Here is a 13,500-nt window from a genome sequence, read left to right as displayed (position 1 = left end):
GTTCTATAGTGGATGATACCCAACCTAAACTCGTGTACACCGGCACCTGCGGGAGGGAATGTCGTCCGGGCATAAGTTATGCAGGAATTGTTTTCTTCTAAAAACTCTGCTCCTACTCCTTTCTTTGCATGTTTTATCCTGGGAAGCCTATTGAGAAGTGGCAAATAAGGTTTTAAGGAAAATGGGCACTTCGCCTGAGTCATGCTAAAAACCCTACACCAAGCAGAAGCCACTCTTCTTTCTTCTCCGGGTTTTGGGATTATGCTTCTAAGTTAAAAAATAAAAATAAAAATAAAAATAAAAAAAAAAAAAGCAAACCTTGCAAGTGCTTCAGTGAATCTTTCAATTTTTTCTTCTTCACAAATCCTTCTTCATCTGTCAATAAATGGAACTAAATTAATGTATTGATTTATTCAGACTTGTTGTACATGTCAATCAATAAATATAATGTAAACTTACTAATCACATCAACTTCCCACGCAGTCCTTGTTTTCTTTTTAGATAAAGATTGCAAATCTTCATTTTGCTCTTGTGATGTTTCACTATCTTGAGTTTGCTCTTGAGGTGTTTCATTATCCTGAGTTTGTTCTTGATGAGAAATTGACCGACTCATATCCATGAACCTTTTTTATCTTGGCATACCTACACATTAAATGAAAAATTAGGAATTATAATTGGATTCGAACCTCTGATTTACTGGCTTTCTTACTGCATTCAACAAAAACAGGAATTAATGTCTTACTTTGAACTACTGAATAGATTTCCTTCACACTGAAATAAAACAGATAAAAGGAGATAGTAAAAGTTGGAAGATAAACTACTTAATCAGGCTAGCCAGCCCCATCATGGATCTTGGAGACAATAATCCCAATTACCCAAAGGTTGGAATTTATGGTGCAATCCTGGTTTGTATATAATCAACACAATCAGTACAACAATGAATTCACAATCAACATCCTTCCTAAAGTAAAAAAGAGAGGATGCAACATCATTTCATTCATAGTGAGATTCAGAATATAAGCATATATGCTAGGTAAAAAAATTTCATTCCCATTGTTAAGAAATAATTAATATGTGGCTCAAATTCTTGAAGTCATCCTAGACAACCATCCACGTTGCATGTTGCTGTTGTCTCTTCTTACACATTCCCTACGATTGCGTCGCATCCGCATGCATGCCCACTTAATTCTCTTTTTGGATTGTATAAGTAGCTAGCTAAGCCTTGTAATTCAATGCATCAATACATTCATTCATCTTTCTTTTTAGCTATTTCACGTAGCATACATATGCATTAATATATATATATATATATATATATATATATATATATATATATATATATATATATATTCTTTGTATTGTCTTTATGAGACTTTAATATATATATGTTTATATTCTCCCATTCTTAGTAATTATTTTGTCATTTATATTATTCTCCCTATTATTTAACTTCTATAATTCTCAATTTTCGATTATTCGCTTCCGCATTATTCCGCTATATTCCTAACAAGTGGTATCAGAGCGGTTTAATTGAGAATTATTTTCAAAGATGTCAACTGTTACCAAGTTCGATATCGAGAAGTTCGACGGGAAAATTAGCTTTTTCTATCTGGAAGGTTCAGATGGAAGCCGTTCTAACCCAGAACGGTTTTGAAGAAAGCGCTAGCTGGGAAGAAGAAGAAACCTGCTACAATGACAGATGTAGGTTGGGAAGATCTGGATGACAAAGCACGTTCAACCATTCTTTTGTGCCTGTCTAAAGAGGTTCTACGTGAGGTATTAAGTGAGACGACTGCGTCAGATTTATGGTCCAAGCTGGATGCGCTTTACATGGCCAAAACTCTGGCGAATACGCTACGCCTGAAGGAGCGTCTGTACACAATCCGTATGACGGAAGGTACTTCTATTAAGTCTCACTTAGGATGAATTCAATTCTATTTTTATTGGACTTGGAAAATATTGATGGTCATAATTGACGATGAGGATCGTGCTGTTTTATTGCTTGTTTCTCTCCCTAAATCATACAAGCATTTCAAAGAAATTATGCTGTATGGTAATAGTAGTGATACCCTTACTTTCGAGAATGTTAAGTCAAACCTATTGTCCAAAGAAAAGTTTGACTTTGACATTAAGTCTGAGGACAAAGGTGAAGGCTTGACTGTAAGGGGTCATTCACTTGAAACAGAGAGTAGGCAATAAAAAAATCTAGATCCAAGTCCAACAAATCCTGTAAGTACTGGCAAGAAGCATGGTCATGATGTGACTGAATGCTTCAAGTTGAAAAACAAGCAAGAGAGAGAAAAGAAGTCCGCTGAAGCTAGTGTTGTTGAAAGTGATTCAGAAGGCGATGTTTTGTTATCTGTTAGCTCCGGTGAGAAACGGAGTGAAACCGAGATTGGTTCATTTCTGTGGACTCTGGTTGTAACATTCCCACATGTGTCCCCACAAAGATTGGTTCATTTCTCTGGAACCGGTTGATGGTGGAGTTGTCTTGCTGGGTAATGATACCCAATGCAAGGTTAGTGGAATTGGAAGTGTTCAGATTAAAACTCATGATAACGTTATCAGGACTCTTACCAATGTTCGGTATATTCCTGATTTGAAACGCAATCTGATATCCTTGGGTACCTTGGAAAGTCTGGGGTGCAAGTACATAGCTGAAGGTGGAGTTCTGAAGGTCATAAAAGGCTCTCTTATTCTCATGAAAGCTTCTCGTTCTGGAAGCTTGTATGTCTTGCATGGCAGTACTGTGACGGGTTCAGTAGCGGTATCCTCATCGATGTCTGATGCGGATCTCACTCAATTATGGCATATGCGTCTGGGGCATATGAGTGAGAAAGGCATGCATCTCCTGAGCAAGAAAGGTCTCCTTGGTGGTTCAGGTACGGGTAAATTACAATTTTGTGAGCATTGTGTTTTTGGGAAACAAAAGAGAGTTAGTTTCTCTACTGCTACACACCGTACCAAAGATGTATTGGAATATATACATTCCGATTTATGGGACCAACTAAATTTCAGTCTATGGGAGGCTGTAGATATTTTATGTCTATTATTGATGACTTTTCTCGTAAAGTCTGGGTCTATTTCCTGAAACAAAAAAAATCAGGCATTTTCTATTTTCAAGAAGTGGAAAATACTTATTGAGACTCAGACAGGTAAAAAAGTCAAGAAGCTCAGGGACAGACAATGGCTTGGAGTTCTATGAGTCAGATTTCAATGACTTCTGTGCGGCAAATGGAATCGCCAGGCACAAGACCTTGCCTGGTAAACCCCAGCAGAATGGTGTTGCCGAACGTTTGAACAGAACTCTATTGGAAAGAGCTCGTTGTATGCTCTCTAATGCTGGGTTATGGAAACGGCGTGATTTTTGGGCCGAGGCTGTTTCTACTGCATGCTATTTGGTAAATAGATCTCCACATTCATCCCTTGATTTCAAAATTCCAGAGGAAGTTTGGTCAAGTAATCCTGTTGATTACTCTATCTTAAGAGTTTTTGGATGTCCTGCATATGCTCATTCCAGTACGGGTAAATTAAACCCGAGAGCTGTCAAATGCATTTTCCTTGGCTATGCCGCTGAGTCAAAAGGATATCGTCTATGGTCTCCTGATTCTCAGAAAATCATTCTGAGTCGAGATATCACTTTTGACGAAAATGCACTACTTTCTTCTGGAAAAGTTCCCAGTACAGATGAGACGCAGAGTACTGGTGAGAAGGTGGAGTTTGAGTTCAGGCCTATTGATAGTGTTACTACTGCTGATGGTAATACTAAAGATGATGCATCTACTAGCACAACACCTCTCGTCGAGCCACAACGAGAGTATTCCATTGCTATGGATCGTCCTAGGGACAATTTAAAAACCTGCTAGGTATGCTAGTGATGATGAAACCAACACGGTTGCTTATGCTCTTTCAGTCACACAGGAAGTTGATGGTGATCCATCCTGCTATTCTGATGTTCTTCCTATTGCTAAGTTCAAGTAGTGCTTGAGTTTAGTCGACTGTTCCAGTTGTTAATTTCCGCCAATGGATTTGATCCAAGGTGGAGATTGTTAAGAAATAATTAATATGTGGCTCAAATTCTTGAAGTCATCCTAGACAACCATCCACGTTGCATGTTGCTGTTGTCTCTTCTTGCACATTCCCTACGATTGCGTCGCATCCGCATGCATGCCCACTTAATTCTCTTTTTGGATTGTATAAGTAGCTAGCTAAGCCTTGTAATTCAATGCATCAATACATTCATTCATCTTTCCTTTTAGCTATTTCACGTAGCATACATATGCATTAATATATATATATATATATATATTCTTTGTATTGTCTTTATGAGACTTTAATATATATATGTTTATATTCTCCCATTCTTAGTAATTATTTTGTCATTTATATTATTCTCCCTATTATTTAACTTCTATAATTCTCAATTTTCGATTATTCGCTTCCGCATTATTCCGCTATATTCCTAACACCCATCATAGTGAATATTAGAAATATAAGCATATAGAGTTAATAAATTACGGTGCCATTATAATTTTAAATTAATTCGTTTTTAGGAAATTATTATATTAATTATTTAGTTAGTTAATTTGGAATTTAAATAGACGGGTTATTGTTAGTTAGTACTCCGAATTAAATTTGATTTAGGAGTTTTTAGTTATCTTAAGTTTCTATATTATTTACCAGGACTATGTGGTCCAATGGTATCCGGGTTGGACTTCTATTTAGAAGGGTGTGAGTTGAACAGATACTACAATGTAATAGAGCTAGTAACATTAAAAAAAAAAAAAAGGTTTCTATATTATTTGTTATTTATGTTTATCATGATTAGTTTGTTAGAATTTCTAGTTATCTTGGGAAGTGTCTAAAGAAATTAGGATTTTACAACTATGAATATCACTGTCTTATATGAATAAAATACATAATTGAAAATTTTTGTGTTAGAAAACTGAGTGTTTTCTAGAACTCAGGATGAGTTTGGCCGTGAGTTGGTCATGACTCATGAGAAACATGACTTATCAAGTGTGGAACTTCAATTGTGGCGTCATTCATACTCCTACGTATCACCCTATAACCCGGTGTGGCGAGGACTTGTCAAAATCCAAAAATTAGCCGTTTTCCCGACCCAAGTTAAACCTCTAAATTCGATTTCATCTAGCCTAATAAACTCATTTTAAAGTATTTTTTAAATTAGAGTGTGAAGAGAAGATTGGGACAATCAGGTTCGCATCATAATCCCTCTATAATGGCATGCGGCAATGACATGCTAACAAGTGAAGAATAAGGATCCGAGTAGCCTGGCCTGTTCCACTTTCTCAGCTGTGTGCCACTCGTGCACATTAGGCACCGGTGGTAACGCGTTACCGAGTATCTTGCTCGTCGTCACAGCTTCAGGATGAGGCCAAAAATCCAACAATCTGTCACATTCTACAATCCATTCATTACGTACGTGAACGCTTGTCTTTGTCGGTAATCGTAGGCCCGTCAACTTTCAAACCAAGTAACACTTCAACGTCTTGAAGTGTTATGTTGACTTCACCAAATTAAAAGCAAAATGAAAGGCATGCATCTCTGGCCGCCACCTCTCAATGAGTGTTGCGATGAGGCCATGATCAAGATTAATACGACGATCTAAATGTGGAACACCGTAAAATTCTACTGTCCTTAAATTTGCAATCATTTGAGGCTCTCGAGATTCAAAAGTATACATTTGACCGTCATATCTATATATCCTAAATCGGGCATCAATGTTTTAGTCATTCCAAATAGATACGCATTGGTGCCTTGACTGAAATTCAAACATTGGCAGATTAGCTCCAAGGTGGAATTCTCTCGCATACATAACTGTAAGAAATTATAATATATTATTATTTCATAATAATAATAATAATAATAATAATAATAATAATAATAATAATAATAATAATAATTCAAAAAATTTACAATTAGATCCTTGAACTACACAAATTCAAGCAATTGAACCTAAAGTAATTAACCGTTGATCAGATAATTAGATGACGTGACGGTTACTAAATTAATTTTTATTTAAAAAATTATTTTAATAAGTTTTAAATAAAAAACTTAAAAAAAAAAAAAGATGCACCACCACCACCCCCCCCCCCCCCCATCCTTCGTCTCCGGCCTGGAGATGAAGAATCTCTTTTCGTCTCTGAGCGGAGACGAAGGAGGGGGAAAGGGGGTCCGCCGGAGACGCATGAGGAAGGGTGGCTAGCAATTTTTCCTTTTTTAAAAAAAAAAATATTAAAATAAGTTTTTAAACAAACAACAATAACCATTTAATACATTAGCTAGTCATTCCATTTTCCATGTTCAACTTCACACATACTATATTATGTTTTTAAAAAAATTGTCCTTTTTTCTTTTGAAATACCACAATATTTAAGTTAACCAAATGAATTAATAATAATAATAATAATAATAATAATAATAATAATAATAATAATAATAATAATAATAATAATAATAATATGGTTTTGTTAAAAACTCGACGTGATATATTTATTTCTTTTTTAAAAATTTAAATTTTATTTATCAATTTATACTCAAAATCTGCTCAAATATACAGATCACAACCACAATCAAAATTGTGCAATTTTATATTTATAATCTCACAATTAATGAAACTAATAAATAATACAATTTAAATGTAAAATTATCAACACCCATGCACCTACCATGTTCATATTCCCAAATTAAAGGGCAAAGGGCAAATTATATATATTGATGTGCAGTGGACCTTGTCCACTACATCATTAATAAATGTATATTATATATGTACTAAAATGTATAAATATAAATTCAGTACTCAATTAAATATTGTACCTTAAAAAAATTTAAACTTTAATATATTAAAATATGCTTTTAGTATAATAAAAAGGGAAAATAGCGAGTTTGATCCCTGAGTTATAACCGTAGTGACGACTCAGTCCCAGTGTTATTACCGTATCCATTTTTAGTCCCTCTGTTATAAGAGAAGTGGCGAGTTTGGTCTCTATGCTAGTGGTGTGCTGATAGAGTTAATTCCAGGGGTAAAGAAGTAAATTCCTTAATAAAACTTTATGTAATATAACTTGTTTCCCCCGGTTACAAACTTAGCCAAAATACTTTTGTCCCAAACCGACAAAAACTCTAAGTTGCTTATGTAATCAAGAAAGAAACCCTACTCCCATATTTATTTATTTTTTTTTGAAAAATCAAATTTCAATATTTCAATTCTATTTAAAAAAAGAAAACAACTTAAATTACATTTTTTTGACAAATACAAAAATTTACTCCATAATGTAGACAAGCTTGGTATCTTTTCCCTGGATTAGCATAACTCCACGACATTTGGATGGGGTAATAAATCACCAGATTTATATCGAAAGTTATCCTCAAATTTGGGTAAAGATGAAGTACCACGACTAAGAGATGACATCATATGATTAATGGCTAAATTAGTATATCAATACGGAGAATATTGATTATTTATTTAAACATATAAAATAGAGAAACAACTTACCTGTGAATTTCGCAGCTTGGAAAGGGGCGAATTTGAGATTTCCGAGTTTGGGAAAGAAAAAGACCTTCGATTGTAGGTATAAAAGGAAATGAATGACTGTTGTGCAGTGAGTTTCAACATAAGAAGATGATTATAATTTGAAATTCCTATTTTACCCCTCTATTATTAAATTGTTTTTAAATTTTCCGTTAGCTACAGACGAAATATTAACGTTGGGGGCCAAACTCGACACTTCGCTCATAACTGAGGGACTAAACTCGGTTACGATCATAACTTAGGGACTGAGTCAGAACTTGGTTATAACTAGGGTTGTAAAAATCGGTCTAGGCGCCCGCCTAGGCCCCGCCTAACCGTGGCGATTTCCCCCCTAGGCGCCCGCCTAGGTTACCGGCCGCCTAGCGCCTAACTCGGCCGATTTGGCTGCCTAGCGTCTAAGTTAGTCGAGTTAACTCGTCCATTTCGGTCGAGTTAACCCGATCGACTCAACCTATTTTTTTATTATATATATGTGTGTGTATGTGTGCGCGCGCGCATACATATATATAATATGACATATATATACTCGTAGACTAGTTTGATACTTTAAATCTTTGGATGATTGAAGTATTTGGCTATTTCATATTTGAGTATTTTTAATTTTTAATATTGTTTTAATGTTTTTTTTTTTTTTGAAAACCATTGTTTTGATGTTATGACTTATGAATTATCATTAATTCATTTATTTAGATGTGTTATTTGATTAAATGTTGAAAACAACCTCATTAAAATTGTCAAACTACAAGCCTACCACTCTTTTTTTGGCTCCCGACTAGCGCCGCCTAAACCGCCTAGGCGCTAGGCACTGTCCGGGCGCCCGACTAGCGTCTAGCGCCTACTGCAACCATGGTTATAACTCAAGAATTAAAGATGAAATTTTCCCTAATAAAAGTGTACGCTATATCAATAATCGACATTACAAGGTAGATCATGGTCATACTCCATAGTATAATGATTGATTCCAAAAGGAATCCTACTTTTTCTCAATTTCACCTATGTTTCTATTTCCAAAGGATTCATGGCATGTCAAGCCATGATAAGATTTTTCACATTGCATTAAATTAAACCACATGCTCCACCACTTATATTGGACAACAATTGATGGATTAATGCAGGATGCATGTGCATGATCAAGAGTGAGAACATTTTAGAAAAACATGAATTATTTTATAATTTAGGTCAATACTCAATTTGATGCTAATTAAAATGATCGTTGTTGGTTGTTAGTACGTGTGTATTAATGATTTCTAGTCAGGTTTAGTCAGATATTACAGAGCTATCTTTTCTCAGGAGCACCACTCAGATCGTACATTGGCTACGCTATTGATGAATGTAGAAATTACATATCTACTTTTACTTTGTGTTTAGTTAATTTTATTCCTAGATCGCAAAATTGTTTAGCGCATACTTTAGTTTCTACAACTTTTGGTTTTGATACAGCTATGTACTGGGACGGAGTCTCACCGAACTTTATTTCAGTTCTTCTATAAATACAACCGCTTAGGTTGACTTTCAAAAAAATATAATTTGCAAGCTATTACATAGCATTGTGGTTAACTTGTGTACCTCAAGAAATTAATGGATGCAGGGGCGGAGCCAGGATTTGTTGGTGCAGGGGGGCAATCACAATTTGAGAGAGAATAACGATGAACTAAGAATAATTAACTCCATAACTTGAGGGTAACACTTCTCTACCAACTTGCAAACGTCATCAATTCTGAATGATATACGCATCTCTTTTGGATGTAACGATGAATTGAGAATAATTAACTCCATTGCTTTATCATGATCAAACCTATTGCTCAACTCTTATAACTGAGAATCAATCACGGCATTAAAAATATCAAATTTATAATGATTCCCAATTGTTAATTCATCTCGTTGATGCCTAGACCTTCCTCTTCTTGCAATATATTGAGCATACAAATTGGCACAATTATGTTGACAATTTCACAAAAAGACTTCACACTTGCATGTAATGCATTCCATCCACTATCTCTTAAATTTTGAATAAGCTAAGAAACTTAGTAGATGACACAAGATGCATTGCATTCGATATTTATTGAAATTGAAGTTGCAAAACTTGGCAAATCATATTAGTTCAAATGCTATTATATCAAAGAAATACAAAAAAAAAAAAAAAAAAAAAATTCTCACTTGTTTAGATCAATGGTGAAGAGCTATATGAGCCGTCAGTCCATAAGGAATAACCATTTACTAAAGAGCAAACATTTTTTAAATATGGATAGTTCACATATAAACATTATTGACAAAACCCTTTAAACAAATTTAAATTAAAAGTGTGGATCAATAAAGAAAAAATTCATTAATTTTAGAAAAATGAATCTAAAAAAAAAAAAAGAATAAGAAATATGTATAAGCTATATTTTTTGGCTTATACATATTTCAAGAAGAAATTTTGAGCATGTTAGACAATATGTAATTGTGTATGTTTAAGAAGAAGAAATCATATTATTGACCAAGGCTAGTTGCGAATCAAATATGATTTTGAAAGCTTAGTTTGAAAGTTTTTATTTGGAGAGTGCAGATACTTCGGTGAAGGGAGTCACAAAATAATAATATATTATTAATATTTTTTTTTAGGGGGTACGGGGGCCAAGCGCCCAAGACCCCCAGTTACACTATTCTTCCAAATTCAGCAAATTATGCTGTGGACTTGTGTGGACACGAGTCCAAAACGACGTCGTTTCAATGGAAAACACGGCCTTCCAGTTTAAAAAAAAATATTTTTGATTTTGTCTCGCCATTAACGGCGTTATTCGTTTGTGACATTATGAATGTACAGTTATGGAATTATGAATGTACAGTTATGCAATTATGAATGTACAGTTATGCAATTATGAATGTAAGTTATGGAATTATGAACACAGAGCTCTGACATTATGAACTTACAATTATGAACATATAGTGATAAAATTATGAACATAGAGCTCTAAAATTGTGAACATAGAGTTTCGAAAATTATGAATTTACAGTTATTGAATTATGAATGTACAGTTATGGAATTATGAATGTACAGTTATGCAATTATGAATGTACAGTTATGCAATTATGAACACAGAGCTCTGACATTATGAACTTACAATTATGAACATATAGTGATAAAATTATGAGCATATACTCCTATAACAAAGTGGTCTGAAATTTATTTTTAAAAAAAAAAAAAAAAGTGAAAGAGAACGGTGCCACTAACGGCACCGTTACCGTGTCCAGCATGCATACTAGCCACGGGTCCATAGCATAACGATTGCCAAATCCTCCATCCATATTAGTATTAATAAATTTTTTTTGTGGGGGGAAGGGGGGCCAAGGCCCCCTGCAGTAACAATGTCCCTCTGCCCCTGAATGGATGAGATTTCTCTCATCACCAAAAAAAAAAAAAACAAAAAACATAAAAATTTAAGAGTTGAAATTACTATAATATTTTATAATCTAATTCTGTATTATACACCAAGTTTTATATAGGTTCTACTAACCTTGTTATATATTATTATGATGACGTGAGAAATAATCTTTGGCCCACCACCTAGATCTAATCATCATGTGATCACCCATTTGGAATGGTAATAAATGTGTCATCACACTATATAGTAGTTGGCTAAATAGTTTTTTCAATAGTTATGTTGCATGGTGCACACGGTTGCAAAACGACGTCGTTTTGACTAAAAACGTGCGTCCCATTTAAAAAAAAAAAAACAGTTTTGATTCCCCTCAACAGCATTATGTTGTTCATTCATTGTGGATATTTAGTTCATTCATTGTGGATATTTAGTTCAATCATTGTGGATATTTAGTTCATTCATTGTGGGTATTTAGTTCATTCATTTTGGATTTTGTGTTACTCATTCACTGTGGATATATAGTTATGAATTTGTGGATATATAATTCAAATTATGCAAAAAAAAAAATGCTATTGCCGAGAATCGAACCTGATTTTTTTTTTTTAAGTGGGACGCGCGTTTTTAATCAAAACGACGTCGTTTTTGCAACCGTGTGCACCATACATTGTGCACACGGTTACACAGCATAATTTGCGTAGTTTTTTACTCTGTAACAAAATAAATTTATAATAAATATTTTTAAAAAAACATGACAATTGAAGGATATTTTATATGTTTATGTTGATTAACTGAATTATTTGTATATTTAATCAAAATATAATTGAAAAGACTAATTCCCTATTTGTTAATCAAATATATTATTTTAGATAGCAATTATGAATTAAACATGAGTAAATACCCAAAATGGTCCCTCAACTTTAGCTAAATTCACAAATTGGTTCTCGATTTTCAATTTTAACCAATTAAGTCCCTGACTTTGCAATTTTAACACGATTTGGTCCTCCATCTATTTGACCGTTTGTTGACCGTGATCTCTGAGGATATATATGTAATTTCATCGCCGCCCGCCCTCATCCGCTGCCGTGACGCAGTCTAGGATGACGCTGCACCTGTTCGAAAACACATCATATTCTTCACTCTGGTACGAACTCAACTACATTGAATCCAAAGGGAGGATGAAGAAAGACGACAAAATTTGGCAGATTGCTTTCGGCAGTGGATCAAATGTAACAGTGCGGTCTGAAAATGCAACCGGAACCTTAAAAAACCGACGGTGGACCATGAAATTACATATATATCCTCAAAAATCACAGTCAACAAACGGTCAAACAGACGGGGGACCAAATCGTGTTAAAATTGAAAAGTTAAGGACTTTGGTTAAAATTGAAAGTCGATGACCAATTTGTAAATTTATTTAACTATAATCGAGGGACTATTTTGGGTATTTACTCATTAAACAGAGAGTATGTATGCGGTGAGTGTGGATCGAACACACGACCTTCAGATCTTCAGTCTAACGCTCTCCCAACTGAGCTATCCCCACACTTCATTTTGCCTTCTTTTACTTACAAAATCTTTATTTTCTAATTGGGGTGCCAAGCTCCAATTCTTCATCCTTCTGCAACACCGAAGAGGTAATCTCTATGTCCCATACTGAAAATTGTTAAATTAGAAAGAAGTCTTTAAAAGTTGAGTGTAGTATGATGATAAACAATTATATGTAACACTGAAAAGTTAGCAGTCTGTTTTTGTTTCGTTTCTGCCGTTTGGATTTCACACAAAGTGTTTGAGTTATTGCCTCAAAAAGAGGCTTCCTTGAGTTTTTTTCAGTGATCTTGATTTTATTTTCTGATTTTTACTATGGCTGGTTGTGAGATTATTTTATACAAATTTATTTATTTTTACTTAATTTGACTTTTAATTAGTTATTTAAGTTGACTTTTAATTCAGAAAGATATCATTCCTGATTCTGTTCACTCAATAAGTTGAGCAGTAAGTTGGCATTTAATTCAGTATGGACTTTCATGTGCTTAGCAGTTTTCCTGATGGTATTTTCAAGAGAGGTGGTCTTTGTGGGCAGTTAGCATAGTCCGTTTCGACCAAGATAGTGTGGCTATCTTCTGGTTCTTCGTCTTCAGCACCTTCTCCTCCTTGTTGATTATTGTCATCATCATTATCATCATCAGTACCACTGTTGTCGTCTTCTGTTTCATCATCATTGTCATCATCTTCATTGTCTTCTTCATTGCTCTCGTCTTCACTTTCTTCTTCATCCTCTTCGTCGATTTCGTTGCCATGAACATCTTTCGTTCCACTAGCACTGCCTTTGGGATCTCGAGGATGATCGTCTGCCATTTGGGCTTTAATTTTGGATAGCAGCATGATGTAGCGAAGGTGTTTCAATTCGGCTTCAGTTGCTGGATCCATGGAAGGTTTATGAAGAGGAACTACCAAGGGAGCTTTGTCCTTCCCGAGAGATCGATGAGTTATTCTATAAGAGTACACTCGGTGGATCTCCTCAATTCGCACAGCCTTTGTGACGTCCTGAGTTTCAAGCCATTGAAGTGCGAATTCCTCTTCGTC

At 34.7% G+C, this 13,500-nt stretch overlaps 1 non-coding gene across 1 annotated transcript; it reads right to left on the bottom strand.

Moving 5' to 3' along the window:
- Positions 1–12,387: 12,387 nt before the first annotated feature.
- On the bottom strand, positions 12,388–12,460 carry TRNAF-GAA. Its single transcript has one exon. It is a non-coding gene; the product is annotated as a tRNA-Phe (tRNA).
- Between the last annotated feature and the right edge of the window lie 1,040 nt (positions 12,461–13,500).

This window comes from Ipomoea nil, unplaced genomic scaffold (assembly GCF_001879475.1).
Source record: "Ipomoea nil cultivar Tokyo-kokei standard unplaced genomic scaffold, Asagao_1.1 scaffold2423, whole genome shotgun sequence".
Lineage (NCBI taxonomy): Eukaryota > Viridiplantae > Streptophyta > Magnoliopsida > Solanales > Convolvulaceae > Ipomoea > Ipomoea nil.
Note: the sequence above shows the minus strand (reverse complement) of the source record. Positions and strands in the feature narration are given on the sequence as shown.